This window comes from Panthera onca, chromosome A3 (genome assembly GCF_046562875.1).
Source record: "Panthera onca isolate mPanOnc1 chromosome A3, mPanOnc1 haplotype 2, whole genome shotgun sequence".
Lineage (NCBI taxonomy): Eukaryota > Metazoa > Chordata > Mammalia > Carnivora > Felidae > Panthera > Panthera onca.
The window spans coordinates 58,190,700-58,217,108 of NC_138341.1; positions in this window are offsets into that span (position 1 = coordinate 58,190,700).

Sequence of the window (26,409 nt, forward strand, 5' to 3'; positions counted from 1 at the left end):
ATACGTCTCGGTGGTTAAAGAGCCTGTGCTCTGGGTTCAAATTCTGGATTTACCGTTTACTAGCTGAGTGATCTTGGACAAGTTTCTAAGCTTCTCTGTGCCTTAGTTTCTTCATCCGTGAACCAGAGATGACAGTGATGACAATAGTTGGTTCTTGTTGGGAAGGCTGAGTAAATTGGTCCTTGTACCTTCCTTAGAATAGTACCTGGCACATAGTAGCACTTAGACTTCAAAAATACTGAGTGTTTAGGGGCGCCTGGGTGGCTCGGTTGAGCATCTGACTTCGGCTCAGGTCATGGTCTCGCGGTCTGTGAGTTCGAGCCCCGTGTTGGGCTCTGTGCTGACAGCTCGGAGCCTGGAGCCTGCTTCGGATTCTGTGTCTCTCCATCTCTCCACCCCTCCCCTGCTCATGTTCTGTGTCTCTCTGTCTTTCAGTAATAAATAAACATTAAGAAAAATTTTTATAAAAAAAATACTGTCTGGGGATCCAGCAGGGATTTTTTTTTTTTTTTTTGATCTTCTAGTGGGGAAAGGCAGTCAATGAATAAATAAATATGTAATGTGTCAGGTAGTAAAAGTGTTAGAAAAAGTAGGAAAGAAAGCAAGGTGGGAGAGAGGGAGAGAGAGAAAGAGAGAGAGAGGAGGTGGAATGGTGTTATTTACATAGAGGTGGTCAGAGAAGCCACCTCTGGTAAAGTGATGTTTGAGAAAACCCCAGAAGAAAGGAAAGGAGGGAGGGAATCATTTGGCAGTCTAGAAGAAGGGGTTTCTGGTGGATGGAACTGTAAGGGTCAGGATCCAGTGAAGAAAGCGTTGGGTGCTTTGATAGAAGAGACAAATAATGACAAATAGATTAGGCTGCGTAGGCCACGTGAGGATTAGCTTTCACCTAAGGGAGGTGGGAAGACATCCGAAGTTTCTGAGCAAAGGAGTGACCTAGTTTTCCCTCTGTTGTAGATATGTCCCTCTGGCTGCTGTGTGGAGTGATCTTTGTGGGGAGGGGAGGGCACAGGTGGGAGGGTAGAAGTAGGACTTCTCTACCAGGCCCGCTACGGTATAATGACGGCTTAGACAGGGTGGAAGTGATAAAGATGTGAGAAGCTGTGGGCCTTTGATATAAGTCCTAGCTGTTATCATTATGTGGCTCTGAGAGTTCATATTGCCTTCTGAGCCTGTTTCTTCACCTGCAAAATTAAGGGGTTGGGCTCTTTTGTCATTCCTTCTTAGCTCTTAGGAAGTTCTTCTGATTCCTGAAAAGATGTGTAAACATCATCTGAATTTGAATGGCTTTGAGAGTAAGTGCTGCTGAATGAAAGCAATCTTGGGTTGAATCTTCACCTTTATAAGGTGAAGAATAGTCCTTTGATTTGTTTTGTAAGTGGAGTTGAAGATATTTGGATTGCTTGGGATGAGTTTCTTACATCTTGGGAATGGGAACAATAGGAAGGTACTGAAGCTTCCCAGAATACTTTAACATGGAAAATTGCCTTTTATTCCAAAATTGCCTTTTATTCCCAAACTACTTTTTATCCCCAAAATGCTTGATTCCTTCTCAGTCTATAGAGTGACTCATTTTGAATATGAAGAGGAAGGAGAAAGCCTAAATCAAATTTTTGTTACAACTGAAGCTGAGCAGAGTCAAACTGCTTTTTACAGGGAAAAGTCATTAGCAAATTAACAAATTATAGAGCCTAATTAATTTTTATTTTTAGTTGTGTAGTGAAGGATAGGCAAACTGCCCTGTGCTTTGATCTCAGGCATTTACGTCTAAAATAACATTAACCAAGATTGTGACCCTTTTATGAGATGCAGCAGTGAAATTTCAAGATGAACCGCATTACTACTGGAAACTGCTAAAAAGGCTCAAGAAAGGGGGAAGGCAGTCAGGCAGATGGTTAGCATCAAAAAAGAAGTATAAACAGGTCTTTGAAGGTAGAGTTTGCTGAAGGATTTTTCCAGATGAAAATAGTAGATCACTTCCTTTTTCTTTTCCCATGTAACATGTTTTATTCACACGTGTGCATGCAGTGTTTCTAATATTGGGGGGACACTACAACATTGATGTAAATTCAACAACCATTTCATGGGGATTGCTTTGTTCTGTGATCCCATGGACAAGGAAATATTTGAAAAGGCACGAGTCTTGTCTTCGAGGAGCTTACAGCTCACTCTGAGAACCAGTGGCAGAAGGTAGTGGTTGGTAAGGTAATAAGGACCTCGGACCTATAGCCTGAGCACTGAGGGGGGCGGCTCTCTCCCGTTTGGAGGATTAAGGCCGTTTTCTGGAGGAGACAGCACATTTCTGATCAGATGCGTACAGCAACTTTCACAGTCCCACAAAAGCACATCTTCAAACACCACATTGCCGTTCCATCTATGGCCTGAAGTCTAAATCTCCCTGGTCTGGCAACTAGCTGAACCCCTGTGCCCCGCGGCTACGTTTTGTCTCTTGCCTGGTGCAGATAGACATGTGTCTCCTTGCCTTGCACTGTGACTGCCTTCATAGGCCTTCTGAGGGCCCTGATCCCCAAGGCCTGACTTTGACCTTCAGGCCACTAGTTTTCTGTCTGTGTGTATGTATACACTTTAGCTACAGCAGGGTTTCCTGACCTCAGCACTGTTGACATTTTGGGCTGGGAAACTCTTTTTTGTGGGGGGCTGTCCTGTGCATTAGAGGACATTGAGCACTAGATGCCAGTAGTAACACTCCCCTACTCCAAGTTGTGATAACCAATGATGTCCTCAGACATTGACAGCTGTGCCCGACGGGGTGGCAGTGGGGAGTGCAAAATTACCCCCAACTCAAGACCGGTTGTCTGCAATGTGCTTTAAGATTCCTATCATTCATATTTTTATACAAGAAATGAGATTTCTCCAATCTAATCTCGAGTAGAAACTTTGCACACCAGGGGCGCCTGGGTGGCTCAGTCGGTTAAGCATCCGACTTCAGCTCAGGTCACGATCTCGCGGTCCGTGAGTTCGAGCCCCGCGTCGGGCTCTGGGCTGATGGCTCAGAGCCTGGAGCCTGCTTCCGATTCTGTGTCTCCCTCTCTCTCTGCCCCTCCCCCGTTCATGCTCTGTCTCTGTCTCAAAAATAAATAAATGTTAAAAAAAAGAATTTAAAAAAAAAAAAGAAACTTTGCACACCAGAAACACCTGGCTTTGTATTCTGCAAGTCGTTTCTTCCTGACACTGCAAGAGCACTTCACAAAGGGTCTCATGAAGAATGCCTGACATGAAGGAGGGCCTGTGAAGGCCCGTGTACATACAGCCCCCAGCTCAGAATGCCTTTGTGATATTGAGAATTTTACACTCTGCTTTATAATATTGCCATGTTTATTTTTGATAAACCCAATGTGCCCTTTCTCCCCTTAAATACAGTGAAATTGAAGCATCCCAACGTTTACCTTATTTTATACTGTGGCTCGATGCCCTCCCCACCCCAGACCCCCCAAAATGGTTGCAGCCCATTTTGAGGAGGAAAACACTGCTCGGTTTTATAGGCCTTTCAGCCTTTCAACTCCCCATAATTGTTTTTGTCAGGCCAGTCTCTGCTCAAGAGAAATATTCATGTAAGCAGCAAAACATACAAAGTCAGCGTTCTTTTGTTTACCTAGTTAGGTAGGAGGGCGGACATTTATCAAGCTATTTTTCTATATTTCAATACATGATTACAGTTCTTAATTATTTTAGGAACTATGGTCACTGTTATCAAATAATTATTTCAGACACGCACAAATCTGTGATGTACGAAAGTAATTAGGGGACAGACATAAAGCTTGGCAGTCAATGCCAGTTCCTAACCTTTCATTATTTTCGGTTTATTTATGAGGAAACTAGAGTCAGCCTCCTGCCTGTGTTTTAATTACTTTAGCACAAGAAGGATTGATTTCAGAAACCATCCACGCTGAAGAAGATAATAATGAACCCATTCCCCGGAGGAGTTCGGGGCTTCAGAAGTACTTGCTGTTTCCTACCCTGGGGATGTCACCGTGGGCCCTTTAGCGTGTCTGGGAGTTCCTGGGGTGTACCCTGTCCCAAGAGAGAGCTCACTCCTGGGAGGGGTAAAGAGAGCTGACGGAGCAGTGAACGTATTCTGCCGAGGAAAACATAAAGAACACTGCTTTCGGCGTTTGGAGCCAGCAGCATGAATGAAAGATATTTTAAGATTCTTTCCAGCATGGCATTGGGCGTATCCTGAGAGCTGAGGATGCGCTTCTGCGCCTTCTCCCCAGCCTCACCTTTCGGCAATCCCAAGAGGTGGATCTGGTCTTCGGGGCCAGCCTTTTTCCAACAAGGAATGTGACGGGCCTGTGTGACGTCGCCCCAGGCCTAATTTCACCCCTGTCATTATGCTGGATGTTTCTGTTTTCATTTGCTGGTTTATTGTCCTCCTTTTTATTGCCTCTGTGACTTTACTTTCTTGTTGTCGAGTGGCATAAAGGGTGTCTTAGTTTTGTAGTTTCATGGAAACTTGCACGGCTTGGCCAGCTGGGAGGAGACCAACATTCAGATGTAGCGGTCATTTGGAAATCCCAGCTAGTGGGCAGGGAAACTCTGGCCGCATGCTGCCAGGGAGTCTTTTGGTTTGTAGAGAAATGTGTTTGGGTGACACAGACTTCTGGGTTTCTTAAAGGGCGAACTACGCCGAGTAGGGATGAACACAGCACAGCTTCTGAACGCGGACTGCCAGCCAGGACAGACCCGGAAATTAATTAATTAATTAATTTTTCAATATATGAAATTTATTGTCACATTGGTTTCCATACAACACCCAGTGCTCATCCCAAAAGGTGTCCTCCTCAATACCCATCACCCACCCTCCCCTCCCTCCCACCCTCCCCTCCCTCCCACCCCCCATCAACCCTCAGTTTGTTCTCAGTTTTTAAGAGTCTCTTATGCTTTGGCTCTCTCCCACTCTAACCTCTTTTTTTTTTTTTCTTCCCCTCCCCCATGGGTTTCTGTCAAGTTTCTCAGGATCCACATAAGAGTGAAACCATATGGTATCTGTCTTTCTCTGTATGGCTTATTTCACTTAGCATCACACTCTCCAGTTCCATCCACGTCGCTACAAAGGGCCATATTTCGTTCTTTCTCATTGCCATGTAGTACTCCATTGTGTATATAAACCACAATTTCTTTATCCATTCATCAGTTGATGGACATTTAGGCTCTTTCCATAATTTGGCTATTGTTGAAAGTGCTGCTATAAACATTGGGGTACAAGTGCCCTTATGCATCAGTACTCCTGTATCCCTTGGGTAAATTCCTAGCAGTGCTATTGCTGGCAGACCCGGAAATTTAAACTCGGCATCCAGATTTGACCAACCAAAGAGATTCAGAGAAAACAGATTTCATGTATTTATTCATTCATTTATTATTTATTTATTATTCCTTATGGAGCCGGGTTCTTTGTTGTCAGTATGGTCATTTTTTACTTTCTTAAAAAAATAAATAAATAAAAGCAACCATACACATGCTTGCACTTAAAATACTTGCCCTTCTCTTCATATGAGTTTCTTGGGGGTATCTCTAGTCTCCTCAGATTGCAGATTCCTCCCCTGCACCCTGCCTCTTCCATCTGAGAAGGTTCAGAATGGGTCTAAGCGCTCCTTGCCAATATGGCAGCATAGCCCAGAAAATAAAAATGAAATGCTTTGGATCCAGAGGCTGGTTACGTTCCACTTCCAATCAGATAACACATTTTCTATCTAAATTTAGATGATCTGCTACGCATTTATTTTAGGCCTGAATTGTTCAAATGATTAATTTATCCCACAGAGAAAGATTAAATGAAGAGTTGAAGAAATGCTTTAAATTGCAGAAGAAGTTCAAGTTGGCAGTCTACACTGATGAAACTCACATTTCCTTCATTCACAACCTTGGCCGGCGTTGGCTCAGTGTTGCTCCAATACATAAGAACTAGTCGGAACTCTATGAATTCAGGACGGCTTGGGCTGGGCACGGATTTTCAAGATGCCTGGCGAGCCTGCGCATGTGTGTCAAGGCTGGGTTGAATGGGGGCGGAAGGAAGATCTTCAGCTTTTCTGAAAAGCCAATCCTCATTTTAATTACCAAGAATAAACACAAGTTACTTGGAGAGAGAAAACAAAGTAGTTGCCCGTGCTTGTTTTTGATCCCATCCATTTAATGCCAGGGAAAACTCCATCAGGAGAAGAGAGGAAACTCATGCTTTAAAAAATTGTGTGTGTGTGTGTGTGTGTGTGTGTGTTTTAATGAGTGAGGCAGAGACACAAGTATTAAATTTATATCCTCTGAAGCTTTCTCTGGTAACAGATGTTCCCCTTAACACTGATCTGGAATCTGCCCTCCCACAACTGGATTCCTGGCCAGTTCTGCCCACCTCACACATGGGTTGCATGAGCACTTAATGATGCAAAATAGCTCATTTCCCTGGTAATCCCAGCTTCTCCCCTGGGCAGGTTGGTCTACTTCCTTCCTGGCCTTGCAGACCCCTCCCTACTCCTTCTGTTAGCCCTGGGCTCTCCTGGACCAGTTCTTCCTCCACCTGGCTTGAATAAGTAGCTTCTTAGTCTGAAAGAAAATTAAGGACAAACCAACACATCCTGTTTACATTCAGTTCTTTGGAAGGCAGAAGTCCCTGTCTTTCAGGAGGCCAATGCTCCTCCTTTTCTCTTTTAGTCACCGTTGACAAACTGATGCCATAGCCAGGACAGGCCAAAAAATGATTATCATCCCATTTCAAGCCAAGGTGATATAGCTAACAATTATCCTAGAGATGTTACAACCAAGGGTTGGCTCTAGATGATTTATACAGACGAGCCAATGCCAGCTGATACGCTATAGAGAGAAATAAGAAGGAATGGGCTTGGTGAGAACACAGGATGGATGCAATTTCTGAGTGTGGGCAGGAGGAGTATTTTTTCAGGTCTGGTGATGGTTTTAACCTACAGTATTGTTCATTCTCAGTGCCTTCACAGTGGCACATGAAATAGCCACAAGTTCACCTAAAAGCCCTTTGAAATAATGACACAATGCTAAAATAGAGCATCACCCAGGAACCTGGGAGAAGCCATATCTTTTAGTAGATTGTAACTCAGCTTCCTTCTTCACTGCTGAGCTTGTGTTTAGTCAGCATGGTCTTTTAGAAAATAAGTTGTGTGACGTCAACACTCCTTAAGATCACTTGCTGGGGTCTCATCGTATTTAGAATGAAACCCTAATTCCTTTCTGTGACTTTTAAGGCCTATAGGATCAAGCCCCATGTTCCCAACTTCACCTGGAGGCCACATTCTCCCTCAGCTGCTCTTCAGCCCAAACTGGCCTCCTGGTGTTATCCTCCCGACAGCCAAGTGCACTTATTCCTCAGCGTCTTTTCATTTGCTGTTCCTCTTCCGGGAATGTGCTTCCCTAGACACTTTTCTGGCTTCTCATCCTGAAATTCTTAAATGTCACCTTCCATGAGAGGCCCTTCCTAATTTAGGCCCTTACCAGGGCTCCTTACGGTCTCCTCATCTTCTCCACGGTATTTACCTCCGTCTTTGGTTGTCCTGTTTATTACTTGGTGTGGCCTTTCCACACCAGAGGGTAAGGGCCTTGAGAGCAGGGTCCTTTCTTTCTTCTTCACGAAGTGAAGTGAATCTGGGTACAGCCACAATTCGCAGATGAAATACAACCTCAGAGCTGTTGAGGACTCCAGGGTCCCCAGGCCAGAGTCCACTCATTTCCCTCCTGTTACACAGCCTGAGAACAATCTGCCCTGGGTTGTAAAGACGGCACTGAGCGTTCTTCCCACCGCTGAGAAATCTTGATTCTAGAAGCCATATAGGGGCTATGTATAAAGTCATGTTAGACATTGGGAAACATTACTGAACCTAACTTTAAAATGTCACAAAATACCCTTGCAAGCAATAACAAGTTGAGTTGGTAAGATGAAGCACAGAAAAGATAGTAGTGAAAAAAATATCCTGAAGCGTAAACATAGCAATACAATAGTTATACTAGCATCATTGTTTCCTCATCCCGATTAGGGAGATTGTGAGGCTCTTTAAAATAACCTGATCGTGAACATTAATTATAACATCTTCTCTAAGAGGGAGGAGCAGTGAAGGTACTGCCTTTCCAGATTCCTTATTTAATTTTATTTAACAAGCACTTACAGAGTGTTCACTGTGCTCCAGGTACCTGTGTAAATCCTTGGCAAATGCTGTCTCGGGTTGAGGTCTTTGGAAGCAATCGCTGAAACAGAGTTTGGGATGTGAGATGCTTATTAGGGATGGACACCTTTGAAGAGAAGGGGAGAATGCAGGAAGATGTCAAATTGCAACGCAGGCTCAACAAAGCCTCAGCTGGCCGACCTGGCAGGGAGCCTGAGGCAAGCGTTGCCTGTCAGTGTCCTGTGCTGGACTAGAATGGGTGGCCTTTATATCCACCCCCTCCCCCCCTGCCCCTCAGATGTGGGCTCCCCTGGGAAGGGCATGACCTCTGGCGTGTCTGCCAGCCCAGACACACTGAAGTCGCTGAGAGCTGGATTCTTCTTACCATCCTTTCTGTACCTGAACAGCAGGTCCTCCCTTGAAGGGGGATCTGGGCAGTGAGTGCACTTCTGTGTCTGTTCAAAGATGAACTCATTTAACCCACAGGACAACCCTATGGGGTAGGTCTTTTCATTATTCCCATTTAGCAGATGAGAATACTGAGGCATGGAGAGATTAGCTAACTTGCCAAATTAGGTCAGGTAGCGGAGCTGAGATTTGACCCAGGCAGTGTGGCTCTAGAATCAGAGCTCTTAACTACTCAGCTATGCTGTTTTAGCTACTCAGGAAGGGTTGAAGAGAGCCTAAAAATAGTAACAGCAGCAATATTGTTTGTTATTGGTTCTCTCTAAGGTCCTGGGTGCCTGCTCGTGTGTGTGTGTCTGTGTGTGTGTGCGTGCGCGTAAGTACATGCCTGGTGCTGGTGAATTTATTAAAAACAACATCAAAAGAATGATAATTTTGTATTGCCTGCTACATTTGAATATTAAATCCTGCCTGTGAAAATCTAAGAATCAGGACTAGATGCTGAGGGGCAATGACTGGGCTTGAATTCCAGAACAAGACAACACGGGCTAGGCTTCTTACATTGGCCTGGAAGAAGGAAGGGCTCCTTTGGAGTTTAGGGCAAGAGAGTGAGTAGGTGGAAGAAAGGCTATAAAATGCAGGGTGAGGCCAGTCCTGTGCTTTGCTGGTCACGGGAGTGAGGTGTTAGCTAAAAGAGCCCGAAGGAAAAGCAGGTGGCACCACGGGAAGAGGGAAAGGAAGGAGAGTGAGCTTCAGCAGCTGTGAGTGAGTGGGCCCTGGGCCCTTCGGAGGGTGTGTAAGGTAGTACGACACTGTCAAGGACCAGGAGGGCACCAGAAGAGGTAAGAGCCGGGGGCCTGGGCTGCTCCGCAGAGGAGAAGTGTGTGGACTTAACCAGAAGAGGAGAGAAAAGAGGAAATTCAGCAGAACATCTTTTCCATCACCATTTTTGGCATTATACATACACATACCCTTTTAAAGATATTTTTAATTTTTTCATGTTTATTTATTTTGAGAGAGAGAAAAAGAGGGAGACAGAAAAAGAGAGAGAGAGAGAGAGAGAGCACAAGCAGGGGAGTAGCAGAGAGAAAGAATCCCAAGCAGGCTCCACGCTGTCAGTGCAGAGCCCAATGTGGGGCTCACTCCCATGAACCGTGAGATCATGCCCTGAGCTGAAATCAAGGGCCGGGCACTCAACCGGCTGGCCCCTCTTTTAAAGATACTTTTAAATCATTTCCAATATTATGGAATTAGACTTCTTACTTCTAAAGACCAGGCTTAGGCAAGGGAGATATCCAAAGATGATAAGTTTTATTTTGGATGAAGCAGAATACACATTTCCCCCCGCCACATGCAATTCTATTTCTGTCATTATCCTTAAGACTTTGGCTCCAGAAGATTCACTGGCTTCACATTCTTTTTACAGGAATTTGGTAAAATCCCCTCTTTGAGCCTAATAGTGAAATGCTGTTTGAAACCCTCTCTACCTTTATTTGCATATGAAATCCTGGTCCAAAAGGCTGGAACAAAATTTGGTAGTAAGTGTTCGTCGCATAACTAGTCAGCAGGAATAACATTCAACAATATGCCATGTAAACTTCCCAGCAAACCAAATGTGTCTTCTGAGCCAGAGGGATTAAAGGATTCTACTTGGGATCTGAATAAAGATCATTCTTGCTACTGAACTGTGTCGCCATCATTGACCCTTATGTTAATGTGTTCTTTTCCTTCACACCTGCTCTGTCACCTTCTCTTATGGATATTTCAACAAGATTTACCCATTTCACAACACGTGAAGCTATCTTAGAAATTTACCCTGTAGCTCACAGCATAACAATACTCTAAAGAATTCACACACTTTTGAATAAGGCAGGAATAAGTCTGGAGGGCCATCGTCTAGGAGGAGGGGTTGAGTGATGGTGGAAGGGAGAGGAACCATTTGGGAATTTTTCATGCCCTCTATTTCTCTTGGATGATTCTGAACTGCCTTTCTGCAGTCACTTCTAGTTGGGGATAGTACATGGGACCCAGTGAAAATATGCCCTAAACCAGGTAGTACTCAAAAGGCGAGCTGTTTCAGGATTTGAGATGCCTATATTTTAATCCTTAGACACTGCACTTGCAAGCTGCTTCTGCTTCTAGAACATTTGTCTCTTCCAAGAGCTGGATTTAGTATCAAAAAGTGAACTGTTTCATAGAATGTGACTCTTACAAGCAAAATTGGGATACGTTCTTATGAAAAATCTAAGCATTGGCTCACTTAGAGCTGAAATTGCTGGATCATAGGGTGTGCACATCTAACAGTTTTGTGGTTTCTGCTGGGTTTCTGTCCAACAATGGTTGCACCAGCTACATACATTTTCGACTCCCCTGTGTGATGCATCCCCATGCAGCTTCACCACCCTTAGGACAAATTCATTTCCCCTTCTGAAAAGCAAAGACAAACGCAACATCCAGGTCACTAAAATTCAGTCTCCAAAAGATCTTGGCTAACAGATTTAAAATGAATTTGATGGAATCCGATACGGATGCTCGGCCCTGTGCTCCTCCCCGAGATGCAGGCCCCACGCATACTCTTCAGTCTGGTGTTATCCTAGAATTAACTGTACACTTCTTTCATGAGATGACATTCCAGCTGCAAAAAGACAGCAAAGTCAGCGAGGCCTGGAAGGGAAAGTGAGTGTGGCTCATAAAACTGAGAGGCACTTAAGATTTAACAAGATTAACAAGTGTTGTCGAAAGGACCTACTGGCCTGCGTCACGGTGGCGGGGGTGGGGGGAGGATGCCAGCTCAATTCTCTTGGCTTTGCTGTCACACGAGTGGAAAGCTCCTGAAAGCCTTCGTGAAACAGCAGTAAAGCTCTTGGGAAAATGTCTGTGTTTTTAATGGTATTTCTCTTGGACTTTTACGGAAGGAATGAGTCGTTCTTTTTCACTGTCCCAGTTATCTGCTGTTAACACTCTGTTGTCTGCCTTGCTGGGATGGTTATGTCTGAAGTTTGCTCAGGTTCTGACACTCAAGTCATTTAATACACAGTAAACTCACACTGGACTCTTTGGGAACAATTTCTAAAAAAAAAAAAAAAGCCTACAGTGGATTCAGCAACAGCAAGCTGTAGAAGACAATCCATCCCTTTTTCAGGCTGTGTGTAAGTACATGGATTAGTGGAATTCACTAAAAAACTTGTCACTCAGATAAATGCCTACCAACCTTTTCTGTCACTGGGCAAAAGCAGTTTTTAGCTTTGATGACAATTGCAATTTTTCAGGACACATCATGGTTTCTGTTTTCTATTTTGAATGCCTTTTAGGCGCTTGAATTTCAGGTTGTGTCCACACAGAATCTACAGTGCTCTCTGCCTGACGGTGCAGGCGGCCTGGTGCCTCCACTGAGTCAGACACTTCTGGCTGATTACTTAATTTCCAATCACCTCTTCTTCTTTGCAAGCAGAACCCATTTGGAGGTGACGGGCTCTTTGTCAGCTAAAAAGCTCAATTTCCCAGACTTCCTTGCTGTTTATGGTAGTCGTGTAATATAGTTCTGGCCAATGGGATTTAAATAAAAGCCTGATTGATGGGGCTTTCATAAATGCCCCTGTTTCCCCCGTAAAGAGCTGGCCTGTGTCTTTTGTTCTTTCTTCTTCATCCTTCTTTCTTACTGGAACACGGACGTAACGAAGGTAGGAGCTACGTGCTAATGATGGCAGAGCAGGAAGGTAGGAGAAATCAGTCCTTGATGGTGTCAAAACCTTTGGATGGCTAACCTTGGAGTGCTGCCTCCACAATTCTTATCCTAGGGAAATAAGCCATTTGTCTCAGCCACCGCAGTCAGGTTTCTGTTTCATGCATCTGAAGCACTGATACATGTTGCCTCATTTCCTTAGAGCAGGGTACTTACCTAAGGAGACCTGGCACTGAACAAGAGTGGCTCGAAGGGTCCCAGGACGTCCGTACATTTAGGGTTTAAGAAAGATCCGTTTTCAAACATCCTGAGGATTTGATCTGACAAAGAAAAAGAAAGAAAACTCTGAAATTCCGCTCCTAATGCTTGAGTTGTTTTCAGGGGTCGCTGTGACCCAAAAGGCAAGGAGATATTTGTCTGATGGTCTCAACTTTGCAGAGATTTAGTGGAAGAAGATAACTTCATGGAACCTGTCTGTGCAGCCCTGGGCATGCTTTCGTCTTAGGTTCTCCCTCCCAATAATGCAACAAGCTTCTCTAGTAAAGAACAGTAAGAACAAAAGTTGGTTTCATATCCCGCAGCACCAAATTATCAAAACTTCCTTGGTGGGGGTGCCTGGGTGGCTCAGTTGGTTAAGAGGCCGACTCTTGATTTCGGCTCAGGTCATGATCTCACGGTCGTGAGTTCAAGCCCCGCATTGGGCTCTGTGCTGTCTGCTTCAGATCCTCTCTCTCTCTACCCCTCCCCCCCCACACACACACTCTCTCTCTCTCTCTCTCTCTCTCCCCTCTCTCGAAAAATAAATAAATACGGGCGCCTGGGTGGCTCAGTTGGTTAAGCGTCTGACTTCAGCTCAGGTCATGATCTTGTGGTCCATGAGTTCAAGTCCTGCTTCAGGCTCTGTGTTGACAGCCCACAGCCTGGAAATTGCCTTGGATTCTGTGTCTCCCTCCCCAACTTGTCCTCTGTCTCTCTGTCTCTCAGAAATAAATAAATGTTAAAAAAATTTTAAATAAATAAATAAATAAATAAATAAATAAATAAATAAAAAACGTTAAAAAAAAAACCTTCCTTGGTGTGCGTGCATCTGTGAATGTGCACGTGAACACGTGAGCATGCGCATCATTGATACCATTCTTTAGCATCGATGAGGAACCTAGACTTCTTTTTCCTTCAGCTGAAGATCTAGTTTATGTTGTGTAAACGTACACTTTAGTTTGGTAAATCGAAATGAGCCTGTGGATTGACAGGACAAGAATCAGAGTGGTTGACTCCTGTTTGACTCTCAGAATAAAGCTCTTTCCACCTCAAGAGAGAGAAAGAACAAGACGTGTTGGTGGAGTGGTGACTCGTTTGTTCTGAGTGGGTATTTTAGGCCGGTGTGTGACAAGGCTGGAAAGGCAGACCCAAGATCTGACTATGGGCTGCCTTGGGACCAGGTTCTGGAGTTTGGAATTATGTAGGCTGGCCTTTCCCAGAGGCTTCCTTAGAACTCTAGAAAAATGAGATGTTTCATCAAAGGAGGATTCCACGGTCAGATAAATTTGGAAACTACATGTTACATCACTCTCTCTTGAAAATCCACACTCTATAGCTGCATATTAAATGCTGAGAAGCTTTGCATTTAAGGAGCTGGTTAAAATCAATCCTGGGTTCCTCTCTCCCCTCCTCCCCTCATAAATACTTGTTAGCAGGTGTCCACACTGGAAGGTGCTGCAGGGGCAGTGGGGGAGCCAATGGAAGTCTTTGAAAAGAGTAATGTAAGTAGCTGCTTTAGAAAGATTTCTGAAAGCAATGTACAGCCTGGATTAAAATTTGGAGAAGAGGGTGCTTGAAGAAAACACGAGAGGCAAGGAATCATTAGGTCAGGGGCTCCTCAACTTGGAATTATTTGGGGATTTAAAGAATTCTCAGACTCCATTGCACTTCTAGAGGTTCTGATCCGTAGGTGTGGGTTTTGGCATGGGTGTGTGCGTGTGTGTGTGTGAGCGTGAGCGTGTGTGATTCGGAAGCAAAAACTAGTATTGGAATTTATGAGTCCATATTAATTGTGAGGATTATGATAGTCCAGTTGAAAGTTAATGAGACTAGTATGTGGATAGAGGAAGGTGCAAAGGGCACAACAAACAAAGTAAGGCAAGAATCTACATGTTTTGGCAAGTGATTGAATGTGCGAATGGTATACAACAGGATGGAAGTCAAAGATTTTCAGCCTGGATTTTTTTTTTTTTTAATTTTTTTTTAACGTTTATTTATTTTTGAGACAGAGACAGAGCATGAACAGGGGAGGGGCAGAGAGAGAGGGAGACACAGAATCTGAAACGGGCTCCAGGCTCTGAGCTGTCAGCACAGAGCCCGACACGGGGCTCGAACTCACGGACCGCGAGATCATGACCTGAGCTGAAGTCGGACGCTTAACCGACTGAGCCACCCAGGCGCCCCATCAGCCTGGATTATTGAGAAAGGTGATGCTATTACTAACGGCAGATAAAGGTTAGGGGGCCAGGTGGTATTCTGAGAAAAGAGGATGCTTGGACATGTTTAGGTCGAGATGCCTGACACATATGAAGGTCTACCAGGCAGCTGGAAATGCAGGTTTCACATACAAGGGAATGAAGGGGTCTAGATCCGCAGACAGATCATAGTTACAACTCTGGGGACAGCTCAGTGTTCCAAGGGATGAAGTGTAAAGAGGGGGAAAGTCAAGAATAGAGCCATGGGAATGCCTACATTCCAGGCTTCTGCTCTCAGGATTCAGTAGGGATGGCTGGAGGAGCTGAACCAGGAACTGCATTAGAGATGTCAGAGAGGGGAAGCCTCGAGAAGGGTGCCTTGGTTCAGGGTCCTCTCCGTCCAGCCAGATCTTCTAGCAGACAGTGGTAGGCTATGGTGGTGGCTCCCAGCTCTATTTCTTATTTGCATCGTGTTCTTGAGCAAGCTTACATAACCTCTCAGCCCCCTGCTTCCTTGTGTGTAAAATGGAGACTATATTACTTTCATGTTTTGTGTAAGTGCCTACTGTAGTACCACGTGGTATGGCATAAATGGTATATGATGCAGTGTATTACTGTATACATACTCTATTATATATTATTATTTTAGTGAAATATCCTTTGATGCCATTAAAAAATTAGTTGTATAGTCAAAGTAAGTGAAAAAGAGCAATAGCCAAACATAATTCTATATCATCTTAAAAATAAATTCTTTTTAGGGGCACCCGGGTGGCTCAGTCAGTTAAGCGTCTGACTTCGGCTCAGCTCATGATCTCGCGGTCCGTGAGTTCGAGCCCTGCGTCGGGCTCTGTGCTGACAGCTCAGAACCTGGAGCCTGCTTCGGATTCTGTGTCTCCTCTGTCTGTGCCTCTCCCCTGCTCATGCTCGGTCTCTCTCTGTCTCAAAAATAAATAAACGTTAAAAAAAATTAAAAAAAAATAAATCCTTTTTATTTTAATCGTTGTATTTTAGTCTTCGACCGCATGCATAGGTAATTTTTACATAGCTACAATTTTGAACCATACTTTTGAACTTAGCATTATACCCTGGGATTTCCTCTCATGGTTACTTAATTTTTTTAATTATCATTTTATTTACTCAATAATCTTCCAATCAGTAGAATTTATTTCTAATGTTTTTTTTTTTTAAATTTAAGCATTGATCTAATTAACCTAAGCATTAATATAGCCCTCTCATCATCAATTATTTCCTTTTGGATGAACTATCAGAAAAATTACTGCATCAAAGGGTTTGAACATTTTTTTCGAAATATATTGCTGAACGGCATTCCAAGAGTTGTATTAATTAACACGGTTTCCAAAAGTTAAACCTGTTAACAAAGGCTCACCATATCCTTGCCAGAACCGGTAATATCATTATTTTTTATGTTTTTGCCAGCATAATGGGAACTGACTGGCAGAAAACAAAGTTCACTGTTGCTTAATTTGTGTTTTGATAATAGTTGAGGCTAAATATTGGATATTTCCCCTTATGCTTATTTTACTAATTTTATCTCCTGCGGCTGAGGAGTCCAGTTGATGCCAGTACAAAGGTAAACTTGTTGGTGACACATTTACTCACTTGTAAAAATGAAAGTCTTATGGAAGTCGCCCTTGGAGTTTTGAAAGAAAAGAAAGAATTGGGTAGGACATTTCTGTCAGTCAATGTCTTAGCCTTGAATGCGGTCAGGAGTGTTTAATAAAGAGGATATTTACGAAGGTGTGGTAATGTTAAGGGAAGCTAACAAGGGTAGTCCAGTGCCCAGGGCTAGCAATAGTGATACCATTTCTAAGCCCAAAGTGGTGAAGGGAGGGCCCAGGTAATGGATCCCAGAGAGACAGTTGTAGGAAAGGGCTGCCTGATAGAAGCTGGACTTTGGAGAGACACAGTCAATCCCTGGTGACCCAGCAGGGAGGGTACAGGTAATGAATATCCTGACCCAGATGATTTCTACTTACCCTCTGATCTCCTGGCGTGCCTCTCATTGACCCAGCCCAAATGCCAGAGGGTAGTTAATGCAATCCATAAAGGTCAGTCTCCTGAAGCCCTAAGCAGGATGGAAAAGAGAGTTGAGTGGGTTTAGAAGGACAAATGGAAAATATTCAGCACAGATATTCTGGCATTAAGATATTTTAGGGGCGCCTGGATGGCTTAGTCAGTTATGCATCCAACTTCGGCTCAGGTCATGTTTGTGGGTTCAAGCCCTGCATTGGGCTCTGTGCTGACAGCTCAGAGCCTGGAGCCCCCTTTGGATTCTGTGTCTCCCTCTTGCTCTGCCCCTCCCCCACTCATGCTGTCTATCTCTTATAAATAAATAAACTTAAAAAAAATTAAAACAAGATATTTTAGAACGGCTGGTAATATGAGCCTTCACAAATAAACGCAAGACTATGGATCTGAGGTCTCACTTAATTCAACTTGTAAATGTTGTTAAAAGCTACTTAATTTCCATAATTTAGCTATTAAATAAAAGAAACATAATGTTAATGCCATTACTGCATCTTTTTAAAAAAAATATGGATAAGAGCATTTTTTTCCTTGCTTGAAAGAAGTCTTACTATGCCAGAATTTTAGAAGCAGGCAAGAAGGAAGAATTCCAAATCTCAAAGTCAGTAAGAAAGCAAAAAACAAGCAAAGGGGAAACTGTCTAGGAATGTTAAGAATGAAAGGGATTATAGTGAGTCTATCGCAAACTTTCTGATCCAGAAGGTTGGCTGGGTCCTGGGCATTTGTATTTGTAACAAGGGCTCCGAATCATTCTGATATGGCCAGTGGACTGTCACTTGGAACAACCCGACAACACAAGTTTTAGAAAGAGGGTTCAAAATCTACCACCTCACAGACATTACTGGAATCAGTGGGAATGCAAATGGCAGGCTTGAAAATGATAAAGACAAGTCCCTGGGAACAGGGACCCCCTTGCCTTAAAAGCCCGTGTTTGGAGCCAGGGTTGCACATGACAGCCAATAACAATGGTGGTTCTAACATGAAGCACTTCCTACAGGCCAAGCCCGTGACAAGTATTTAACACTCCTTGTCTCACTGAGTCCTCTTGACAACCTCATGAGGTACTTCTAGTTTCTGCATTTTATAGATGGGGAAATTGAAGTTTATGAAAATTAACCATAAACCAGGACACTCACCACTGTCACTCCTTAGGCCCTGAGGTTGCTGACCTGTCCACCTTCTTCTCTCTACCTTTCAGAGTTTCAGTGTTTGTCTTATATTTAATATCCAGAGTTTTTAGAAGCACTAGTGGGAGGAATAGAGACAAGTATGTCTACTCCATCATCCTAGAGGCAAAAGTACTTTAAAATATATATTTTTAAATCAAAGTTTCATCATATTTCACTCAAGCACAATGACTATTCTCATGCCTCTTTGGTCATATACAAAAATATTTGTATGAAGTTATAATCACAGTTCATAGCATTATGATGGAGCGGTTGAGGACTTGGGCTTTGGAGGCCAACATGCTGGGGCCTGAGTGTCAATTCCACAACTTACTAACTATGGGTTCTTGGATGAAGACCACACGGGGAGCCTGGACTTCTGCCTCCACCCAGCAGTAATGAGGAACCCATTGTCCTCCTTGCTGGGATGGTGTCACAGGAGGCCTAGTGAGGAGTCGGGATTTTACCACTACGCAGGAGTAATGAAGCCACCCACCAATGTCAACAATGACCGTGTGAGGAGCTGGAACTCCCGCCCCCGCCCAGCAGTAATAAAGAATCCCCCCTCCATCTTCCTTGGCTGAGTGGGGCAACCTGGGCTTCTATCCCCACCTAGGAATAATGAGGTAGCATTTCTCTTTTTCACCTGCCAGAGCTGTGTCAGAAAAAGTCAGCTAAAACAGGTATAAAAAAGATCCAGAGTCTCGTAACATAATTCAAACGTGTCTAAAGTTCAATGAAGAAAAAACCCTCATCATACCAAGAACCCGGAAGATTTCAAACTGAATGAAAAACGGCAGTTCATAGATGCCAACCCTGAGAGGACAGTGATGCTAGAATTATCTGACAAAAGATTTCAAGTAGGCCTGATGAAATCTTCAGGATCTTGGTCTACGTAGAAAGTTTTTAAACTTGTCACCAAAAGCACAGTTCATAAGAGGAAACATTAATAAATGGGATTTCATCAAAGTTAAACATTTTTGTTCTGCAAAAGACGATGGTAAAGGATGAAAGGACAAATTACAGAGAGGGAGAAAATATTTGTCAACCACATTATCTGAGAAAGGAATAGTGTCTAGAATATAGAAAGGACTCTTGAAACTCAACCATGAAAAACAGAGAATCCAATTAGAAAATGGGTAAAAGATGTGAAGATAGGGGCGCCTGGGTAGCTCAGTCGGTTAAGCGTCCAACTTCAGCTCAGGCCATAATCTCATGATTTGTGGGTTCAAGCCCCGTGTCAGGCTCTGTGCTGACAGCACAGAGCCTGGTGCCTGTTTCAGATTCTGTGTCTCCCTCTCTCTCTTCCCCTCCCTCATTCTCTCTCTCTCTCTCAAAAATAAATAAAACATTAAAAAAAAGACATGAAGATATATTTCACTGAAGAAGATATACAGACAGAAAATAAACACCTGAAAATCTGTTCAACATCACTAGCCATTAGGGAAAGGCAAATTACAACCACAGTGAGAAATCATGACATACTTATCAGAATGGCTAAAATAAAAAAAAAAAAATAGTGATACCACCAATGGCTGGCAAAGATGGGAACAAACTGGATCTTTCACACATTGTCAGTGGGAATGTCAAGGGGCACAGCCACTCTGGAGAATGATGTGATGGTTTCTTTAAAAAATAAAACATGAAATTATCATACAACCCAGCAACTGTACTCTTGGGCATTTATCCCAGAGAAATCAAGCCTTATGTTCACACAAAAACCTGTGCATGAATGTATAAAGCAGCTACATTTTATGTAAATGCATCTTTAAGTCTCCTGAACTAATTTTTAAAAATCCAATTTATACCTTCTAGATAGAAATTCTGGAGTCACTACGTCTGCCTTTGTAGACTGAAAGAGAAAAATATATATAGAAAACAAAACCAAGTGCTTGATTTGAAAACTCGATACTAAGCCTTCCAGGAAAAGGATTGTTGCTCTTATAATCATTGACCAGAACCTGGACACTACTGGACATAATTCAGAGTCCTGAAAAAATAAAATGTTTTAAAAGTTTAATGAATATTTATTGAGCATGTACTATATGTGAAGCATGAGATTTCTGCATTAAAATAACCTGTGTACCTAATAATTACCCACATTTCACACATGAGCAAATGGAAGTGCAGAGAGGTTGAGATTAGATTCTACTAGAGATTCAGTTGTTATCTGATTTAATTCTTCCTGTTGGTCTTGGTAGAACTTTCCTTCAGACTGTGAGTTCAAGCCCCGCATCAGGCTCTGTGCTGACAGCTCAGGGCCTGGAGCCTGCTTCAGCTTCTATGTCTCCCTCTCTCTCTGCCCCTCCCCTGCTCATGCTCTGTCTCTCTCTATCTCAAAAATAAATAAAAAACATTAAAAAATGTGCAAAGAAAGGAGGTCTTGAAATATCAATCTTGGTGCTCTTCCTTCTCCCCCTGCATTCTGGGTCCTTTCTTTAATGGGCTTGTTATAGCCAGAATGCAAAGAGAATACCAATATTGAGGTTATCGTAAGCTTCCAAATCAGGTTCTTGCAAATTAAAAGACAAGGCTCTGAGGGCCCTGGGGCACAGAGTTTGTGCCATGGCAAAGACAGGAAAGAGGTGAGAGAGGAAAAGCCAGCTACACTGCAGGGAGCCTACTCAAGGGTCTCCTGTACTAGATGGGGAGAGAGCTGGGGGAACTTGCCAGAGGGCCCTCCTGCACAATTTGAGAATATCACTTGTCTGCTAGGCAGCGGAGCCATGCGGCAGCTTATCTCTTGCTATTATAGGCTGAATTGTGTCCTCCTCAATTCATAGGCTGAAGCCCAGTACCTCAGAATGTGACCGTTTTTGGAGATAGGGCCTTTAGAGGTGATTAAGTGGGTGGGCCCGGATCCAATCTGACTGGTGTCCTTATAAGAAGACAAAGTTTGGAGACACAAAAAGAGACACCAGGGATATGTGCAAACAGAGGAAGGACCACGTGAGAACAGTGGGAAGGCAGCCACGTGCAAGCCCAGGAGAGAGGCCCCAGGAGAAACCATACCTGCTGGTAGCTTCATCTTGGGCTTCTAGCCTCCAGAGCTGTGAGACAATAAATTTCTGTTGCTTAAGCCATCAAGTCTGTGCTATTTTGTCAGGCCAGCCCTAGCAGACTAAAGCACTTGCCATCTGGGGAGAATCTCCCATCAGCTATGGGAAAGACACTGTCCCACACACAGTAACTTTGCTGAGCTCCACCCATGCCACCTTGGCAGGCTCGCTCGACAGCATCCCAGGGGACTGGTAAGCCCCTTCACAACGGAGGGTCCTTGGCCTAGCAGGGGGAGGATGGTGTGGGAAGGAAGACCCAGCCCAGGATCTTGGGTGAAGCTGGACTGTGGGGAAAACGCTCCTGGCACCAAGTGCAGAAGTCCCTCATGGTGTATCCCTGTAGATAACGATTAACCTGATTATGTAGCAGCCAGAGGCCCTGGGAGACAAGGGTGAGGGGAAATCGGTTTCTTTCTTTTATGGGGCCCAGGATCCAAAAGTTCTCTCAGTTGACTCGGTGAGGACGTGTCTTGTCTTCAGCAGAATCAGGGTGGCCTAGAGGGCCAGTTATGAAATGGTCAGTGTCCAGCATGGCTCCTGGACAGCAGCCATCCACAGTGTGACCCGTGGAGTCGCATTCCTGAGGAGTCCCAGAAAGTCTCGGGTAGAGGATCCAGTGGAAGGCTGGCCTCCTGGGGTCATTGGTTCAGGGGCTCAGGTGGTGTCTGTGGGGCACCGAAGGGAAGGGTGAATTCTGAGTGTGGGGAAGTGAGGGACATCTGGGTGACAAGAGGCTCTACTTGTGGCCTGCATTTTCTCACTTTGCTCTGAGCCTCTGCTACCACAGCAATTTTATCCTTGCAGTTTTCCGATCTGGATTTGGTGCACAAACTGAAAAACAAATGATGAGATTATAGATGTTGGAAAGAAAGGAAGCCCAGGGTTTTATGCATGGGTAACAAAAGGAAGCAACAAATTCCTTTTTTTTTTTTTCCTTTTAAACTTAAGTCAAAACAACAGTTGCACAGACGAGGGTATGTGTGTGTGTGTGTGTGTGTGTGTGTGTGTGTACGTGTGCACACACGCACACGCGGCTGGGGCCAAAGTCTTCACCACCATGGATATTTTTAGAACTTGAGAAGAGGCACAGCGAGGGCTTCCCTAGCAAGATCTGACAGAAAGCTCCAGCCTGGGAATGAGAAGGGACACTCCTACTTTCAGCTACACCCCAGCTTCTTTGCCTCACAAGTGGTGACATTGGATTAAACAATTACAAAATATTGTAATGCTAGGATTTGTAATTTTACACATTTAGATTCGTGCAAGTATTTGAGTCAAACCCTCCCTATCGCTAGGTCCCTCTTCCTGAAGATTAGATGGCTGTATGTGTGTGTGTGCATGCGTGTTATGCGTGCGGTGTGTGGGTGCCATGTGCATTGTTGTGTGTGGTGTGTGTGTTGCATGTATAGTCTGTGTGGGTTTGGTGTGTCACGCACGATTTGCTCTCGCCGCCCAGAACAGCCCCCCACATTGCCCCCTTCATGCTGGATGTCTGGATCCTTCAGAAACCCCCTGTCCCACACCAGCCAAGCAAGCAAGAACACATGTGAGAAGCCCTTCGCACTGCAGTGCCTCTTGAGATACAGCCAAACAGCTGGAATGACATGCTCTGTAGAGAACCAGGGACGTGGCAGGGCGATGGGGATTCACTCTGTATTTGGAAGTCAGATTCCTGATCCCAGACCTGAGAGGGCAAGACAGGATGGAGGCTGGACTATGTGTATGTCTTGCTGGCAGCTTGGTGTGTGTGTGTGTGTGTGTGTGTGTGTGTGTGTGTGTAGGACGTATCTTTTATAAAAATCTGTCTTCTCCAGCATTCCCCCATTTACATGTGCGTTTGCAATTCGGACCCCGATTTTGAAAGCCGCCTCTTTCCTCTGCGTCTCTTCCTCTAGTTCTGTCTCTCATTCATTTCTCCCGCCCGCTCGCTTTCTCTTTTGCCCTCAACAGTGCGTCAAGCTCTTTGTGGATAGTAGTTCAGACTTCTTAATCGGCTGCGCGGAGGGGGCCCCAGATGAAAGCGGGGAAGGTTAGAAGCTCCACAGCAGCCAGGCTGCAGGGCCTCGGAGTCTTTGACCCTTCCAGCTTCCTGGTAACGGGAGGGCTTCCTCTTGATTCTGGGGGTGCCCAGAGCTGCCAGGGTCCAGCTTGCCTTCGTTCCAGTCACCTATCGCTGCTTAACAAATCACCCCAAATTAAGTGGCTTTAAACAACAGTCATTTGTTTCACTCAGGAATCTGTGATTTGGGCAGGGCCCCACTGCTCCCACATGGCACTTGCTGGGGCGGCTCAAAGGTGAAGGGTGACTCTGCAGTGGGGGGTTGGAATCATCCGAAGCTCACTCACTCACATGTCTGGTGTTTCTTGCTGGCTGTTGGCTGGGACCTTAGCCAGACCGTCTACTGGAACACCTATATGTGGCTTTTCTATGTGACTGGGGTTCTCAGCATGGTGGCTGGGTTCCAAGAGTGAATGTCTGAGGCGACAAGGCTGAGGTGCCTATTAGTTTTATAACTTAGTCTCAGAAGTCATTTAGCATCATATCTGCCATAGTCTATTGACCGAGACCGTTACAAAGTCCAAGTCCAAGAGGGGGTGACATAGACCCCACTACTCAATGGAAGGAGGTTTCAATGTCCATTGTAAGAGCAGCATGGGTACTGTGTATGTGTGTTTGTGTGTGTATAGTGGACTTAGCACTATATTGTAGTAATGTTGTGTACATGTATTAAGTGTAATGAACACGCACTGTATCAGGGAAGCTGTGCTTGAAAATACAACCTGCCACATCTCTTTTCCACATTCACTATCCCTTTCGTTGCCTCATACAGTCATATTGGTTTAAATTCGTGGACAGAGGGGCACCTAGGTGACTCGGTCAGCACCTAGGTGACTGAAGCATCTGACTTCAGCTCAGGTCATGATCTCACGGTTCGTGGGTTCGAGCTCCGCGTCGAGCTCTGTGCTGACAGCCCAGAGCCCGGGGCCTGCTTCGGATTCTGTGTCTCCCTCTCTCTCTCTGCCCCTCCCCTATTCGCACTCTGTCTCTCTTTCTCTCGAAAATAAACAGGCATTAAACTTTTTATAAAAAAAATAAAATAATGTTTAAATTTGTGGGCGGAAATAGAATTTGCATTGAGAAGTGTGTTATCACATGGTTGCTAAAGCTTACACTTTTGCTTGAATTGTGTGGGAGGCAGAGTGTCCTCAAAATGGACCCCAGGGTTTCTGCTCCCTGGTGTACATGCCCTGAATAATCCCCTTGAGTGTGGGGGCCTGTGAATATGATGGGTTTTTACTGGGATGATTAGGTTACGTGAGATGGCGAAGAGGAGGGGATTTTTCAGAGGCTATTAAGGTCCCTCAATTAAGCAAAAGGGAGATTACCCTGGATGGGCCTGGAACAATCAGGTGAATCCTTTAAAGGAAGATTTAAGCCTTCCCTAAAGAGATTCTCCTGCTGGCTTTGAAGAAGCAAGCTGCCATGTTGTGAGAAGGCTGCGTAGCTCCAATATGAGAGTGGCCGTTAGGAGCTAAAAGCAACCCTCAAACAACAGTCAGCAAGAAAACAGAGACCTCGATCCTACAACTGCAAGAAAATTCTGCCAACAACCTGAATGAACTTGGAAGAACTCCAGATGAAAACATGGCCCAGCTGATTTCAGCTGTGTGAGACCCTGAGCAGAGAACCTCACTACTCTGCACCCGGGTTCCTGCCCAACAGAAACTGTGAGGTGATAAATGTGCATTGTTGTAAGCTATCCAATTTGTGGAAATGGGTTATACTGCAATAGAAAATGAACACAAGTCATAACCAGGAGCTCCACTGGCAAGAAAACTTTGTTGAGTGGGTAACTGGAGAAATGCACGGCAGATCCTGCAGCGAGACTATGCCCATGTTTAAGGCCCAGCTCCAATGTCACCTCCTTTAAGACCTTCATGGATTTCCTTCAGCCAGAAGTAATCTCTTGCATCTGAAATTCTATAGCTTTGTTTGTATCTCTTTTGTGGTACTTCTCATATTCTACTTGTATTTACCAGTGTGTATGTTTTGTCTCCCTGACTGGATTGTGAGGTCCTCTCTGGAAATGATGTCCTAGTTATTTTTGTGGCACCAAGGTACTTAGCATAATTCTATGCAACTAATGTTTATTGAGAGTTTATTAGGTAATTTACTCAATGATAGAGCTTCAACTTTTATTTGTTGAGACAGTTTGAGACTATATTTTGATATAAGGAAAATCAGGAGATGGTCTTTGCTATTATTTTATGGGCGTTAGTTTCAAATATCAAAACTAGCCAAGCATTCTCGTCCTCCTTTGCAGTCAGTGGGAATGGGTCCGTCATTTGAGATTCTGAAATTAAGCCTATGAATGTTCATCCAATAGATTCTGGATTTCAGACTCGGAAACTGTCTGCCAAGACAGAATCACAGATCTACCCAAGTAATCTTTATTTTGAACCTACCAATGGAGAAAAGAATTTCCTGAGCCAGTAGGACAAGCTGCTGTTTAGCTTTCTACCTCTAGAATCAGGACTATTTTGTTTATGAAGGCAGGGATGAAATGTCTTCTTGGAGCACTAAATATACATCTATTTAGAGAAACAAGTAGCCTACTCTTTTGAATTTAGTTTTGGGACACGGGACACGGAGGAAGCAGGAAGGCCAAAGAACATAAAATTGACATAAAATGCTTTTAGGATGGCAAAAGTAGCCAGCAGCTCCAGCGGCTGGTTGGTCTGAACCCCAGGAGGCCCCTTGTATCTCAGGGAACCCCACACAGGTTGTGCTTGAGGACCTGCACACTAGAGGAAATTGTTTTTGGCAAGCTTAATTATTAATAACAAAAAGAATTGCCATTAATAATCTTCCTTGTAGCTTTTATAAAAATAGAATTGTGGTGCCATGAGGGATTCTTCTGGGGCCAAGTTGTTAGTCAGGTCTGTGCTTATGATGTGCTTTAGGGGGTGCCGACTGATTAATCTGGGCTCAACAGCATCTTTCTAGGACTTCCAGATCTGGGCTTATAATAACTGTGAGTAGAAACACTACATTTATATTTCTCCTGAGAATTTGCAGAGTTTCATATACATTACCTCACTATACCTGGGAATAGGCAAAAGTTGTCCTCTTGTAATTTGGGCTCCCAGGAGCAGGTGAAGTTCAGGGACCATGATTGTTAAGGCCTCAGATGGCATCCACTTTGGAAATGAACAGTGTGTGTCCTGTTCTGGCTGCTAATTTCATGAGGCCCCAGACATCTGGAGCCAACAGATCAGATCACCCCTAGTTAGCATCAAAGTGGTGTTGAAGGCCTGAGTCAGAAATTAATCACACTAGCTATTCTCTGGTTCACCCTGTGGTTATTCCCATGGTCAGTAATGAAACTGGATATGACAGCTCCAGATTTTACAGTTCATGTGGAGGAGGAATAAGCATTATTTTCCAAAAATCCTGGT